This window comes from Macaca fascicularis, chromosome 16 (genome assembly GCF_037993035.2).
Source record: "Macaca fascicularis isolate 582-1 chromosome 16, T2T-MFA8v1.1".
Classification (NCBI taxonomy): Eukaryota; Metazoa; Chordata; class Mammalia; order Primates; family Cercopithecidae; genus Macaca; species Macaca fascicularis.
In genome coordinates this window covers 16904586-16917928 of record NC_088390.1, presented here as the reverse complement: position 1 = coordinate 16917928, position 13343 = coordinate 16904586, and the positions used below count along the sequence as shown (strand labels likewise).

At 51.0% G+C, this 13343-nt stretch overlaps 1 pseudogene; it reads left to right on the top strand.

Moving 5' to 3' along the window:
• Positions 1 to 1758: 1758 nt before the first annotated feature.
• Positions 1759 to 13343, top strand: part of LOC102138683 (serine/threonine-protein kinase Nek4 pseudogene) — a 35707-nt pseudogene continuing 24122 nt past the window's right edge.

Below are 13343 nucleotides of genomic sequence, written 5' to 3'. Positions count from 1 at the left end.
CCTCAGTCCCTCAGCCCCTCAGCCCCTCAGCCCCTCAGCCGTCTCAGCCGTCTCAGCCGCCTCAGCCCCTCAGCCGTCTCAGCCGCCTCAGCCCCTCAGCCGCCTCAGCCGCCTCAGCCGCCTCAGCCCCTCAGCCGTCTCAACCCCCTCAGCCGCCTCAGCCCCTCAGCCCCTCGGCCCCCCAGCCGCCTCAGCCCCTCAGCTCCTCACAGCCGCCTCAGCCCCTCAGCCCTTCAGCCGCCTCAGCCCCTCAGCCACCCAGCCCTTCAGCCCCCTCAGCCCTTCAGCCTCCTCAGCCGCCTCAGCCCCCTCAGCCCCTCAGCCCCCTCAGCCCCTCAGCCCTCTCAGCCTCTCTATCCCTCAGCCCCCTCAGCCGCCTCAGCCCCTCAGTGTCTCTGCCCCTCAGCCTCCTCAGTCCCTCAGCCCCTCAGCCCCCTCAGCCCCTCAGCCCCTCAGCCCCCTCAGCCCTTCAGCCCCCTCAGCCCCTCAGCCCCGTCAGCCGCCTCAGCCCCTCAGCGTCTCAGCCCCTCAGCCCCCTCAGTCCCTCAGCCCCTCAGCCCCCTCAGTCCCTCAGTCCCTCAGCCCCTCAGCCCCCTCAGCCCCCTCAGCCCCTCAGCCCCCTCAGCCTCCTCAGTCCCTCAGCCCCTCAGCCCCTCAGCCCCTCAGCCCCAGCCCCTCACAGCCGCCTCAGCCCCTCAGTGTCTCAGCCCCTCATCCCCCTCAGCCCCTCAGCCCCTCTGTCGCCTCAGCCCCTCAGTTGCCTCAGCCCCCTCAGCCCCCTCAGCCCCTCAGTCCCTCAGTCGCTTCTGCCCCCTCAGCCATCTCAGCCGCCTCAGCCCCTCAGCCGTTTTAGCCCCCTCAGCCGCCTCAGCCCCATCTGCCCCCTCAGCCCCCTCTGCCCCCTCAGCCCCCTCAGCCCCCTCAGCCGTCTCAGCCGCCTCAGCCCTTCAGCCCCTCAGCCGCCTCAGCCCTTCAGCCCCTAAGCCGCCTCAGCCCCTTCAGCCGCCTCAGCCCCCTCAGCCCCCTCAGCCGTCTCAGCCGTCTCAGCCGCCTCAGCCCTTCAGCCCCTCAGCCGCCTCAGCCCTTCAGCCCCTCAGCCGCCTCAGCCCCTCAGCCGCCTCAGCCGCCTCATCCCTGCAGTCGCCTCAGGCCCTCAACCGCCTCACCCACCTCAGCCTCTCAGCCGCCCGCGCCGCCGCTCGCTCACCCGCCCCGCTGCTTTAGGGGTCCGCGCTGCCTAGCGGGCTCCAGCGCAGCCTCCTGCCCGTCATCCCAACGGCGGCGCCTGCCACTGGCTCCTGGCTGCCCGCTACTACCCGCGCGCCGTGGGCAGGGCCAGTTCGGGGGAGCGGATCCCGATGGCAGGCGGTGACCAAAAGCCTCTGAAAGCCGCAGCCGGGCGCCAGCCGCTGACCGACCCGGAGGCCCCAATCTGTCCCAGCCAAGGCCTCCAGGCGCCATCACCCAGGAGTAGTCCCAGGCAGTGACACACCGCTTGCTCCACGCTATAGCGGGCTTCTGCAAGGCGGTGATCCGTGCCCAAAGCCACCAAAGGTCAGCTTGTGCCCGAGAGTGGGGGAAATACACCCTTCCCGGGGATCTGAAAACTCCAGGTCCTCCTGCCAGGAGCCCACGGCCTCAGATGGGGACCAGGACGCGCCTGCCCTGGGGAAGCGCCCCTGCACCTGAGCCCAAAATTGTCCCCAACAAACCCAACACCTGCAGGGCTGACGTTTGGGCTCCGGGGTGCGGTGTCATATGAAATGGGCACCGAGTGCTTTCCATGCAAAAGACACGAAGTCTGGAGTTTATGATGGAAAGCCGCGAAGTGCCAGAGATCATGGCCCAGAGCTGGCAGAACTGATCAGATCAATGCTGAGCAAAAGGCCTGAAGAAGACCATCTGGAGGAGCATCCCGAGGGTCTTCCCCAAAGCACCAGATCACCTTCCTTTCAGAGGCCACAAAGGCCAGAACCTCCAGAAATAGCATGAAACGTGAGGACTTGGTGACACCCAAGCCTGCTGCCACTGTGGTTTCCAGCAAGGCAGAATCAAGGCATGAAGTAATCCACCCCAACCACGCTCCTCTGAGGCTGAACAAGACATGATAATGGTGGAAGGCAAGTGGTTGTTCCAGGAGAGACCCAGGGTGGTTGGTGCCTTGAGGTCACCTGCCAGTTCGAAGGCCCAGGGGACTTGAGCCAATACCAAGAACGGGCCAGGGTCAGGAGGGTGAATATTGACATCTTCTCTGCAGAAGAGAGGGATGCAGCGAGCCAGGGCGGAGGTTGCAGTGGGCTGAGATCGCGCCATTGCACTCCAGTCCCAGCCACAAGAGCGAGACTCCATATCAAAACACACACACACACACACACACACACACACACAGAGAAAAGGGGAAGAAAGCAAATTTATTGTCCAGTGGTTCGAAATAACAAAAGCTGATTGCCAAATACAGTATGTGAAATAACTCCTGCTTAAATTGTTTAGGAAAGAAATTATATAGGGCAAACACAATAAATTAGTCTTGTGTAACATTTTTTGAGTACCTGAAAATTCTTCTATTTGAAAAAGGAAAAGGAGTTTTGACTCATCTTGGCCAGCATTTAAAACACAAGCATAGCAGACACGGTCCTGCAGCCTCTTCCTAGTAAGAGTCTTCCGTGGCATTTACCACAGTTGTCAGCTGATGCTGTGTCTCTCCAGGGCCTGGGTAACCTCAGGGACCTCACTGGCAGCTTCTCCTCTCCTCAGGCTTCCAGAAAAGTAACAACCAACCAGGGAAATAGACTTATCATTTTAAACAATCTTGACAAATTGTAGAAATTTTTATTGATACTGCTCACATCTCTAGGTTTTTGAGCATTTTTTTCCATGAAGATTAGATGATAAACATTGCATTTATGCTTCTATGTGTGTTCATGACCCAATTGGCCTCTTTGATACTTGAGTAGTAACACTATTCTGAGGAAGTGAAACTGTTGAAATATATTTATAAATACACATATTCTTATCTACAATTTATTAACATACATGTTCAGCAATCTGAAATCTTTAAATTTTGGCAAACTTCAATGCTGACCAGTATAATATTCAATGAAATAGCTTCTTTAATTTTTAATCACTTTAATTTTTAATCACTTTCAATATATGGCTAATTTGTTAATTTTTATGTTTTCGTGCTGTTTTAGTATGTGAACATACTGTATATTCTATTTTCTTTTTTGAGACGGAGTTTTGCTCTTGTTGCCCAGGCTGGAATGCAATGACATGATCTTAGCTCTTCCAGGGCCAGACTCTGCCCCATCAGGGGCCGGAAAACCCCGGGCAGATTTGGAATCTAGGGCAGGGGGGCCACAGAGGTCAGGGCTTGTACAGGGCAGGGCTAAGAGCACAGCCCAGAGTCATGTCTGGGTCCCTTGGCCAGTCACCACCTCTCTGACCCTAGACATCTCACCTGTGGAATGGGGTACATTCGAGGACAGCACCTACCCCACCGAGTCCACCAGGTCAGTGCACAACAGGCACCTGGTGAGTGCTCAGGGATGACCCTCCTCGGCACCTGCCCAGAGGCCAGCACTGCCCACCAGGTACTGACTGTCACCAAGTCAGCAGGGAGGGAACAGAGCAGGTCACACTCACCTGAGTTGGCTGAGTCAGCTGTGTCTCTCGCTTAGCAAAACTTCCTCTTCTCAGGACCAGACACCTCTATGTCTTGTTTCTAAGAGCTCCAGACATAGAGATGGCAGGCGGGCAGGCGGGTGAGTACTCAGCACCAGTGACACTGTGGGGTCATGACACCCATCACAATGGGCCCCTGCCTGGGTCAGCTGGGCCCAGAGTCAGCACCCTCCACCCTCTGAAGTGTCAACGTGTGCGCATGCAGTGTTTGTGCATGTGAGCATGCATGTGTATGTGGGTGAACACGGGTACATGCCTGTATCACTGCTCTGCCTGAGCCCGGCTGCCTTACTCACATGTACACCCAGGACACTGGGTCACCCTTGTCACTGTCTCTCCCGGCAGGACCCATGGCCATCATCGAAGCATCCACGGGTGCTCCCTAACCTCAGACCTCCCCATCCAGGGCAGTCCTGGGATTGCAGATGGGGGATAGGGGGCAGAGGGTTGAGAGTTGGGGGCAAAGGGCAAAGGGCAGGCCCCCTCCCTAGCAGGGGACTCAGCTAGGCTGTGAAGTGCTAGATCTGTGTGGCAGGGCTAGATTTCACACACCTGCTCACCTCCTCCTCCCAGAAGCCCTCCAGCATGCCATGACTCATTCCCACTACAGATGGCGGCAAGGATGCTCCAAGGACAAACCCTGCCTGAGGTCACCTAGTGGCCACTTGGCCAGATCTCTGCTAGCCAGAACCCTACTGACCAGGCCTTCACTGACCAGGTTCCCACTGACCTGAGCAGAACTCTGAGCCGCGGTGCTCAATGTCCCCTGCCAATGCCCCCCCTCAGTCCACAGACCCTCCTCTCCCCACATCAGCACCCACAGGCCATGCCCTGGGGGTCTCCTCGGGTCAAGGCCCCCTCTCCAGGACACAGGGAGGGATAGTCGGCCTCAGGCCCAGCTTCATGCTTGCCCCCAAAAGCTTTCTGTACTCACCTCAAAGGGGGCAGTGAGGTGGCCTGGCACTGCCTGGACATGATGTCTGGGCCTAGTCCTGAACCGCAAAGCCAGAGGCACAGGGGGATGTTTGCCAGACCAGGCACCCCGTTTTGCTGGGTCTCCCAGGGTTCTTCCTGTGGAGGCCGGATCCAGAGATATAGCACCAAGGCTGCAGGGTGACCGGCCCAGAACCCTCAACTGGGCTGGGGACCACATGAGGACTGTCCCCAGATGGCCAAAAGACCCTTTGATAATTTCTTGGTGCCTCATTTCTCTCCAGCTACCCTTACCCCATCAGGAATCCCCTTCTTGCAGAGTTGAGGAGGAGAGGAAGACAGTGACAGAATCCATGGAAAGAAATGAAACAAAACGACAATAGAGCATCATTTATTTCCTGTCCATCTGAAAGGAAAGCCTAAGGAAGCCTATTGGTTTCCATCACATTGAGGGCGCCAAGGATGGCATCACACAGTGCAATGCCCAATGGCAGGGACTGTGCTCCATCCCTGCAGATGTCATCGAGGGCACACCTGGGGTCGTCCAGGGTCATGGACCCGGACATAGAGCAGATACTGGGTCAACAGGAGTGCACACACACACATGTGCACACTCACACACTGGAATAAAATGAATTGAATTTTATAGCCAGTGTGTAAGTGGAAGCGCGTGCGCGCGCGCACACACACGTTGCCGATCTGCTGACTTGCCTCATTGGCATGAAACAGCTGCTGAGCCTGCAATTGCTCTGCCTTTCCCTGGATTTTTCCTTTAGTTTCTCTGACTGCTGGGTTACTGGCCTGTGTTTAGCTTCATAAACATGGGTTTCACTTTATTTTTATGGGGTTCCAGCTCTTGCTCATGGAATCCCTCCCAGCCTGTTTTGTAATCTTCCCTTGTTTACTGCCTGTGGACTTCAAGTACCAGACACAGAGAAAGCTTTGTAGAGACTGTGTACTCTGCCCCCACAATTTCCCTAGCAGGTCCCTTAATTCCCCTCACCTCCAGGGAGGGTCATTGCTGGGATCCTAGGAATCGTGTGCCTTTCTCGATGGCCACAGTGGTAACCATAATAGGCAGCTCTTCCCTCTGTGCAATTCTGGAACATAAAAATATTCTCTGGTAACAAGACTATAGAAAGCAATGGAAGCAACACTAAACTGAGAGTTTGCTGGTCTGTGTTTCCAAGAAATGTCATGTTTTTACATAAATAATGAAGAAGAAATGACTTTTCTGAGGTTCCTATCATTTATGCCATGGACTGGACTCTTCCGTGAATGCAATTTCATTGATGGATGTGGATAATTAGCTTAACTTCAAGTAAAAGGTTAGAGAGTTGGCAAATTCTCAACATAACTTTGCTTTTTTTACACTCAAATGACATTAATCAGACAGTTGTGGGTCTCTAGAAATATATACTTGCAGGCAAAAGTTCTATATTAAAATATCCAAGTTTGGAATCCTTCAGGTGACTTATTTGTAATCAAGCAGAAATAATATTAAAATTGCAAAGATTTATTATAATTTATACTATTTGCCCTAATGGCAAAAATGAATTCAAATACATTTATTAAAGTGTAATATACACAGGAATCCTATTATTCTACTACTCTGATTTATCACAAAGAGGACACATGCTTGGAGCTACCACACAGTCCAAAAAAATGAAATAAAAATAACAAACTGGCAATCCCTCTCCTGAAGCTCTGCTCCCTAACCACTGCCCATCTGTCTTGCCAAAGCAAAGAGTCACCTGGTTTTTAGCAGCCCCATTAGTGATGCCTGTTTCATAAATGGATGCATGGAGGGCCATTCGGTAGGAATGGTTTTGTGTGTGGCTTCTTCGGCCCAGCATTATTACATTTGTGACACTCTTTCAGGCGGTTTCATGAAGCAGTTCATTTCTTTTCCCTGCTCGGTAGTGCTCTGCCTGAATAGGGCACATCTATCAAGTCTACTGTTGATGGACATTGGTTTGTTCCCAGTTTGGGGCTATTAGCAAAAAAGCCACTATGAACATTCTTGTTAATTTCTTTTGGTTCACATGTATATTTTAGTTAAGTACAGCCCTACAAATGAAATAGCTTGGTCATAGTAATGCATATGCTCAAATGCAATGCATGTCACCAAAAATTTCAGCTAGGAGGAAAAAGCTCAAGAGCTCTATTGTACAACATGTTGACTATAGTTAATAACAACGTGGTAATATTTGCAATTGCTAAGACAGCAGATTTTAAATGTTCTCACCACACACACACACACACACACACACACACACACATACACACACACACACAGAAAGATAAGTATTGGCCGGGCACGGTGGCTCACACCTGTAATCCCAGCACTTTGGGAGGCTGAGGCGGGTAGATCACAAGGTCAGGAGTTTGAGACTAGCCTGGCCAAGATGGTGAAACCCCATCTCTACTAAAAATACAAAAATTAGCTGGGCGTGGTGGCGGGCACCTGTAATCCCAGCTACTCGGGAGGCTGAGGCAGGACAATCACTTGAACCCAGGAGGCAGAGGTTGCAGTGAGCCGAGATCACACCACTGTACTCTAACCTGGATGACAGAGGGAGACTCCATCTAAAAAATAAATAATAATAATAATAATAATAAGAAGAAGAAGTATCTAAGGTAACTAATATGCTAGGTACCTTGATTTATTGATTTAGCCATTTTGCAGTGTATGTCTGTGGCTATATATATATATATATATATATACACACACAGATTTAGCTATTCTACAATGTGTGTCACTGTGTGTGTGTGTATATATATATATAGTGGTACACCACAAATACACACAATTTATCAATTAATTTTTTTAATTCCAAAGATTTCATTGACTAATATACAACCCAACCACGAGTTTAATAGCATTCTAATTAGATGTCCTTTCCAACACCTGATTTTGTCAGTCTTTCTTTTCTATATTCTGGTTAGTGGGTAATGTTATTACATTTTTATTTATTTTGGTCTTCTAATTATTAAAACGCCTGAGACCATTTTCATATGTGTTTATTGAAAATGGGAGGCCGGGCGCGGTGGCTCAAGCCTGTAATCCCAGCACTTTGGGAGGCTGAGACAGGTGGATCACAAGGTCAGCAGATCGAGACCATCCTGGCTAACATGGTGAAACCCCCCCTCTACTAAAAAATACAAAAAACTAGCCGGGCGAGGTGGTGAGCGCCTGTAGTCCCAGTACTCGGGAGGCTGAGGCCGGAGAATGGCGTAAACCCGGGAGGCGGAGCTTGCAGTGAGCCGAGATCCGGCCGCTGTACTCCAGCCTGGGCGACAGAGCGAGATTCCATCTCAAAAAAAAAAAAAAAAGAAAAAAAAAAAAGAAAATGGGTATAATCAGGCTGGGCATGGTGACTTATGCTTGTAATCCCAGTACTTTGGGATGCCAAGGCGGGTGGATCACTTGAGGTCAGGAGTTCGAGACCACCCTGGCTAACATATGAAACCTTGTATCTACTAAAAATACAAAAAAATTAGCCGGGCATGGTGGCAGGCGCCTGTAATCCCAGCTACTTGGGAGGCTGAGGCAGGAGAATTGCTTGAAGCTGGGAGGCGGATGTTGCAGTGAGCCAAGAAGGTACCATTGCCCTCCAGCCTGGTCAACAAGAACGAAGCTCCATCTCAAAAAAAAGAAAAATAAAAAAAGTAGACTGGCGTGCTGGTACACACCTGTAATCCCAGCTACTTGGTTGAAAGGCTGAGGTGGGAGAATCACTTGAACGGGGGAGGCAGATATTGCAGTGAGCCAAGAACACGCCATTGCTCCAAGCTGGGCAGAAGAGCGAAACTTCGCCTCAAAAAACCAAACCAAACCAAACCAAAACAAAACAAAAAAGAAAATGCATATAATCATATTTTTAGGGATCTGTGCAATTTTTTTTGTTTGTTTGTTTTTTTGAAACAGAGTCTAGAAGTTCTGTTGCCAGGCTGGAATGCAGTGGCGCGATCTGGACTCACTGCAACCTCTACCTCCTGGGTTCAAGCGATTCTCCTGCCTCAGCCTCCCAAATAGCTGGGATTACAGGCGCCCTGTCCAGCTAATGTTTGTTTGTTTTTGTTGTTGTTATTGTTGTTTTTGGAGACGGAGTCTTGCTTTGCAACCCAGGCTGGAGTACAGTGGCGTGATCTTGGCTCACTGCAAGCTCAGCCTCCCGGGTTCACACCATTCTTTTGCCTCAGCTTCCTGAGTAGCTGGGACTACAGGCACCCACCACCACGCCTGGCTAAATTTTTTGTATTTTTAGTAGAGACGGCGTTTCACCATCTTGGCCAGGGTGGTCTCCATCTCCTGACCTCGTGATCTGCCAACCTGGGCCTCCCAAAGTGCTGGGATTACAGGCGTGAGCCACCACGCCCAGTCAAGACTACCCGTTAATTCCCAAGGCCAGCCACTGTGGTTTGAGCATGTGGGCCTGGTGGCTTGGTCCCGTCCCTGTCCATGCTTGTGAGAAACCCCAGACAGCTTGGAGGCTCAGGACACTTTCTTTTTTTTTTTTTTTTTTTCCCGGGACGGAGTCTTGTGCTGTCGACCGGGCTGGAGTCCAGAGGCGCAATATCGGCTCACTATAAGCTCCACCTTGCGGGTTGATGCCAGTCTCCTGCCTCAGCCTCCCAAGTAGCTGGGGCCACAGGCGCCTGCTACCATGCTTGGCTAATTTTTTTGTATTTTTAGTAGAGACGGGGTTTCATGTTAGCCAGGATGGTCTTGATCTCCTGACCTTGTGATCCGCCCGCCTCAGCCTCCCAAAGTTCTGGGATTATAGGTGTGAGCCACCACGCCCGGCCGGCTCAGGACCTTTTCTAAAGCCCAAAGACCAGCACAAGACTCAACCCTGAGAGGCCCCACTTCAGCTAGAATTCCTGGCAGATCTGCAGCCCTGGCCTCGGGGCAAGCAAACCCCAGGCTCTACTGCTCCATCCTTGTGAGGGTCTAAGAGCACCTGCAGAAACCTTCAACCCTCTGGCCTGGGGACGGAAGGGATAGGAAGAGACCCCAAGCAGGGTCTGGCCACCTGGGATGCCTCCTTGCCCTGGTTTGCCTCAGATCATCTCAAGGTTGCTGAGGAGGAAGGAGAACTCATCTCTGCAGGCCAAGTTCAAACCCCACATGGTAATCTGGGCAGACCTGAATCAGGACCCAGATGGCCACGGCTGAGCTCAGGCACTGGCCTGACAGGTGTGTGGGCCCCAGTAAGCATCTTGCAGAGCTGGGACACACTCTTCACCCCTACTGAGGCTACTAGTATTGTAGCTGCCACAGCCGTATCCCACACCACTATCCCGCACCTCAGTCTTGATTATCCACAGCGGGAGGAACTGGCTAGCTGTGCTTGCACACTGGCCTTGCAGCGTGCTATGAAGCATCCACAGAGCTGTGCCCTGTCAGCCCTTACACTCTGAGAAAGACCACATTGCCTTTGAGGCCGCCTGCCAGATTGCCACTGAGGCTGTTGCCGGTGGCACGGCCCATTCCCAGCTGTTCCCCATTGCCTGCTACGTGCATCTCCATGGCTGCAGCTCCGTGCCTTCAAGCTGGCCTCATGGCCATGAGCCATCTTAACCCGGCTCTTAACCAGGATACCCGCGCAGCCATCAATGACGTGCTCTGAGTTTGTGCCCTCAGCCACTCTCTGGGAAAGAATGATCTGGCAGTTCTCATCCCCCTGGTGGTGAAGAGTGTGCACATTGCCATGGTGCTTTCAGACATCCTGTGTGTGAGGTTGCACGGTGACTGCACTTGGCCTGGTCAGCATCCCAGGCCGCCACAGCTCTGGAAAGCTCATCTCCACTGACAGAGCTCCATTGTGCCAGTTGCTGATGCCACCATCAATGCTTACATCAACACCCCACACTACACCCAACACACATCAGCCATTGCCGGTATGGAGTTTATTGAGTTTCTAAGCAAGGCTCGGGAGACCTTCCTGCTGCCCCAGGATGGCTACCTGCAATTTGCCCAGTTCATCGACAATCTCCAACAGATCTACAAAGGTAAGAAAAAGCTGATGCTGCTGCTTCGAGAGCCCTTTGGCTGAGAAAGCAGGTAGCTCACCGGCCCCGCAGGCTGGGTCCCCAGGAAGTATCAGGTCAGGTCAAAAACACTGAAACATTTGTGCACCCTGAGAGGACTCTGAGCACCTGTGGCTGAGGCCAAAGGACCACAGGGCTAAGGATGGGGAGAGTCTAATTCCAGTCAATATGCCTGTCTTGGCAAGCTTCTCACTACAGCCCACTGTTCATGGAGAAGCTGGGCCCTGCAGATCGACCAGAAACCCCATGATATGTCACCTTCTGTCCCTACGTCCTGCGTGTCCTGGGCATTGGCCCTGTCTCTCTTGGCAAACACAGAACACTGTTCCGTCTCAGAGATTGCTGTACCAGAGAAATAGATGCATTTATGGTGCTGTAAATACTATAGTATATGTGTTGCCAATTATTGTAAAGTCATAAATATTTATAATTCTGGTTCTGATTTGATGGGCACTTGAGGTAGCTGTGGGTAGAGGATATGCTTACTGTCTGAGGAGACTCACAACCATTTCTCAGGTTTCCCTTGCAGAGTGTATGCCCTTCCCAGTGGGATAGTGGGGGTGCCAAGGAGAAAAACGATCAGTTAGAAAATATCCCAAGACTAGTCTATGCAAAATCTCTCACCTACAGACAAAGCATTAATAGCCCAGTGGTGGGTGAACGGCAGAGGCCAGGACTGGACTTAGACTTTTGCCTCACAAACCTGTGAGGACTCTGAAGCTCCTCCCCCGCCTCACACAGCCTCGCCAGTAGTCTGCTGAGCACCTTTGAAACAAGTGCAGGGAAAAGATGAAGGTCTGGGAAGCCACTGAGCTCACAATATTCATCTACATTGATCACCTTTGTGCTAGAGAGTGTGTGTATCTGTATGACTGAGTACATGTGTCTATGTGCATAGATATAACTGCGCATGCCTGTCTGTATGTGCACATTACATCTTTATGCGTATCTATGTCTGTTCTATGACTGCGTACCTGTGTGGATATGTGCACACTGAACTGTGGGTCTGTGTGTGAGGATGTAACATTTGCATACATGTGAGGATGCATATCTATGTGTAAATGCTCTTGTGTTTTGTATGTTTAGTGTGTGTGTATCTGGGCACACATGAGCACATGTGTGGAAATATGTGTGTGTATGCTTGCTCTCCATGCATCTGTGGTTTTATATGTGTAACTGAGTGTATTTCTACATGTAGGAATGACTGCATGTTCATCTTAGAGGATCTGCATGAATGTGTCCTTTGTGCGAGATTTCTCTTCCTATTCGTGTTAAATCTCTCTCACCAGCTAAATGTCTGTTCCCCATCTCTGTGCCTCCTCTATTCATTCTCTCCTCGAATGAGCTTCTAAGCACCAGTCTCCGTCTGCCATCAGACTGGCTGCTTTCGCTGCACAGTTCTCTTCTCACCCCATACTTGCTTTCTTCCCCTGCCTTTCTACCTCAGGCTTCTTCTGCCTGTTTTTGTCGCAATCTCATTGCTTGCTGACTTGGAGGCTAGGGCTGGTCTGCACTTAGCCTCTCCTTCCTAATTTCTAGCCCTAGTGAGCAGCCCTGTCTTAGCCCTGGCTGACCTCCACAGGGAATCATCGTGTTCCTGCCACCTTCCTGACCCCTCTGCTCAGCCTGGAATTGTTGTAGGAGATAGCAAGGGCATTCAGAAGAGTCAGTTGGTTACCAGTGCCTTGGTGTTTACTCTTTTATGTCTTAGTTCCTGATTTGGGGGTGGGGTTTCATAGGGAAGAGGTGGTATAGCTAGAAAGCGAACTAAGAACTTCTCCATCTGCTTTACTTTTTCTTTCGTTGACAAACTGTCACCTTTTCTACTCCAAGCTGACCAAAAAGATGTATTTGCCGCTTGTGGCTACTCAAGTCCTACTGCCCAGCCAAGCGCCCCTACAACGTCTCAGCCCAATGGGTTGGTTAAATAAGAGAGAGAAAGAGAGAGAGACAGAGAGAGGTCACTGTCATTTTTGTGTCACCATTGCCCTTCTTTTTAGCGTGTGAACTCACAGTGCTTTTCTATGAATAAACCATGGATCACATGAAAGATCATTTTTCTTAAAGAAAAAAAATTCCCTAATCTCAAAGGGGACCAGCAAATACTTAATAGAAGATTATAGGTTTCCTGTGAGTGCATATGGCTTGGGGAGACCTGATTCTGTAAAGCAAATGTTACTGTCCTCCTCAAATTCATGTGTCAAATTCTAATTCCCTGTGATGGTATTTGTAGGTGGGGCCTTGGGAGGTGATTAAGTTCATGAAGGCAGGGACCTCATGAATGGAATTGGTGCCCCTATCAAAGGGACTGCAGAGAGCTCCCTCATCCCTTCTGTCATGTAAGGACACCGTAAAAGATGGCTATCTCTGAACCAGGAAGCCAGCCCTCTGCAGACATGGAATCTCCTGACCATTTGACCTTGGATTTTGCCATCTCCAGAACTGTGAGCAATCAATTTTCTATGCTACCTAGTCTATGGCATTCTGTTTTGACACCCAGATTAGCTAAAGTGCCAGTGTGTCAACTTGCACACATAATTCTTGGAAACTCTGATGCCAAATCCTTGATGGCAAAAGGTGATTGATCTGCCAGAGACATGAGCCTACATCATCCCTCTTTCCACAATAAACCAGAGAGTCAAAACAGGCAAGAGTAGGTCAAGGTCTTCTAA